Genomic DNA, 3,324 nt, shown 5'->3' on the forward strand with positions numbered 1-3,324 from the left:
ATTTGCTGACTACTAGATTTTTTATTTAAATATTTTAGTTGAATTTAAATTTAGAATTACCAATCTGATGTTAGGAAAAATTATCAAAACTAAGCTTGTTTCCTTAAATAGGGTACATAATTTAAACACATACTGTTAGTTTTTTCTTCTAAATTTTCAAACTCTATTCACTTATTTATAATTTTTCTGGATATAGTGAACTTAACTGATGGTGTGGGACAAAAGGGGGCTTCCTAAGCCCTTCTTCTTCTCACTTTCTGCACTGGAATCTGTGAGGAGAGGAGCTTGTGGATGAGTTCCTGGCAGCTATGGACCCCCTCTTCCTCCCCAGTTCCTGCTGGGATGAGAAATTCAAAACTTCCTACTCCTTGGGGGCCAAATGAACCATAAGGTCCTCAAATCTGTTGCTGTAGCCAATTAGTTAAACAGTCTTGCTGGGGCTGTTGATGTCATTGACAGTCCAGTACCCAAGGTGGAAGAATGAGAGTCATCCCTGTTACAGTTTCAAGGGACAAGCTGGATGGAGCTCAGGGTGCCATTTAGGGGCGCCCACCCATGCCTACTTCACCACCTTCTTGAGATCATTGTATTTGTCAGCATTTTGCAGAAAGAAGGTCAGATCCACTACATGTTAGGGGTAGGAACATGAACAGTCACGTCAGGGAGCTTCCTGTTCAACTCTGGGATGACCTTGCCCACAGCCTTGGAAGGACCAGTGGATTCAGGGATATTCTAGGCAGCCCCATAGCCACTGAACCACAATTTCCTAGAAGTGTTGGCTACCTGTGATCTTCTGGGTGGTAGTAATGACACAGACTATGCTCATGAGTCCCTCCATAATGCCAAGGTTATCATGGATGACCTTGGCCAATGCCAAAGCAGTTGGTGGTGCAGGAGGCATTGCTGACACTATTTCATGTGTTTTCATATTTCTCATGATTCACACCCATTACAAACATGAATGTATCAGTAGAAGGAGTAGAGATGTAATTAATACACAGTAAACTCCACAACATACTCAGTACCAGCTGTCCCCATTTGATGTTGACGGGATCTCACCCCTGCAAGATGGAGATAGTCTTCTTGTTGATGACAAGTTTCCTGTTCTCAGCCTTGACTGTGTGATGGAACTTTCTATGAATAGAGTCACTTTAGAACATGTATAGTGTGTACTCAATGTCAATGAAGGGATCCTTGATGGGAACAATATCAACTTGGCCCAAGTTGAAGGCATCCCTAGTGACTAGGCACCAAATACTACCAAATCTATTCGCTCCAAACTTCACTCTCCTGTCCCAGGGATGAAGTTGACCCTGAATGAGAAGATGCAGCTGTCTCTGAAACAGGGAGGAACAGACAGCCCATTTCTAATTGTGTGTGGGCATGTGCGCGCGTATGCCCACACACATACAGCATGTTTATACTATGGCATGTATGTGGAAGTCAGGAAACATAGATTTAAGAAGTCAGTTCTTGTCTTCTACCTTGTGTAGGCAAAGTCTTCTTTGTTTCTGATGTTCCTGATTCCCCATGCTAGCTGCCCTGAGCGCTTCAGAGTAATTCTGTGTCCATTTCCCATCTCTCCATAGGACTGTTGTGATCGTACATGTGTGCCACTGCCCTCAGCTTTTCTGTGTGGGTTCCAGGGATTGAACGCAGGTCTTTATGCTGCATGGCAGGCGTGATCACCTTCTGAGCCATCTCACCAGTGCCTCTTATAAACACTTAAATATTATATCTTGACATTTAAAAATCCAGCAACGAATAAAATTCTACTTTTACCAAGAAATGAATGTTCAAGTAACTGACTGAAGGGACAGTAGCCCACGTGATCATGTGACTCTGGCAGGCATTGCCCCTCTCTCCAATTCCCTCTGCCTTGCTAAAAACCATTAGATTACTTTCCTGAAACTAGCCCCCAAGGTCTATTCCCTTATTTGGCTACTTCTTCCTAGTAAGGCTGACTACCAAGATCCAGCTATCAAAGTATTAAAATCCATCAACCAGAAGCCCCTTTTGGCTCACCTAATTAATATGCCCAATTAAAATTAAACACCTCATCCTAACACGGGGTTTCCCATTTTACCTTTATAAACTGCCATTTGCCTAAGTGCAATGTCTGTCTCCCCTCTATCCAGTGGCAGTTCTTTGTCCCTCTGGGACAAATATCCCTTCCTCCTCTTCCTGGTCCCATTCCCCTACTCCCTCTTCCTCTTCCTTCCTGTCTCCCATCTTTTACCCTTATCCCTGCCCTCTGTCTCTCTGGGGCACCTCTTCTTTGTGCTGAGAACATGGTCAGAGAACTTGACCGTGGGGTCCTGAGCAGATATTTTTCCTTTCACTGACACTAATTTCCCTGATCTCTGAGTTGTTAGGGGACAGGAATGTGATGTTTTGCTCTTGGCACCCATAATACCCTATGCCTGGTGCTCTGAAAGTTAAATATGATCAGCCCTAACCTGTGGAGGAAAATGAGGCTCTCCATTGTTAAGGAGTCTGGGGGGAACTGGGCTATAAACAGACATCTTGCGCAGTCTCTCTCTTTGCTTTATACCTCACCTGCCTCCGTGCACCAATCAGAACCTATCCCCTGTACCAGAAGGAGTTAAAGAAGTTTGGTAGCCATGAGGTTAGATAGAAATAACACTCAACAGGAAGCCTTTCATATTGGAAACTCCAGATAAGATTCTGGGTGACTGATTTTAAGGCTGAGGAGTCCAAAGACTAAGACAACTTTGTTTTTTCTTTCAAAAAGCTTTCACAGAAAAGACAACCAAGTAAACAAAAGCTAGAATTAAAAGAAATATGGGCAAATATTTAAACAGAATAACAGGGCCTTTAAAAGGCTAATAAAGAACTCAGCTAGCATTTGAGATGGGCCAGATATTGCTAAAATGAGGAAGTAACTCCCCTGATAGAAGGAGTAGCATGGTCAGAGCCTCAGGACACCAAGTATAGACTGTTCTGGACAAACAGAGAACACGGGCTTCTAGAGCGAAGGCGATAGGGAAGATAAAGCCAAGAGGATGAGGAAAGACTCAAGCTCGTGTCGGTGAATAAAGAAGAAGTAAATGATCCATTGTGAACTGGGTGCAGGGTAGGTTGTAGTGGGCAGAAGATACAAGCAACAAGGAAGACAGTAGAAGGACCATTACAGTAACAATGCTGTTTGTACTTAGGGTTTCTTAATTGTATAGACAAACTGCCCCTCTAGCTAACATATCAAAGTGAAAATGTTGAGAACATACTAGATGTTTGGGTCCAGACTCACTGAGCTATAGGTAGCAACTAATCAACTGCCTAATTTCATAGTTTAAAACAACT

General features: G+C 43.1%; 1 pseudogene; it reads right to left on the bottom strand.

Annotated features, from left to right (window-relative positions):
• Nucleotides 1-559: 559 nt before the first annotated feature.
• LOC121677063 lies at nucleotides 560-2,525 on the bottom strand (annotated as a pseudogene).
• Nucleotides 2,526-3,324: the final 799 nt, after the last annotated feature.

The sequence above is a fragment of the Arvicola amphibius genome, chromosome 1 (assembly GCF_903992535.2).
Source record: "Arvicola amphibius chromosome 1, mArvAmp1.2, whole genome shotgun sequence".
Taxonomy (NCBI): Eukaryota; Metazoa; Chordata; class Mammalia; order Rodentia; family Cricetidae; genus Arvicola; species Arvicola amphibius.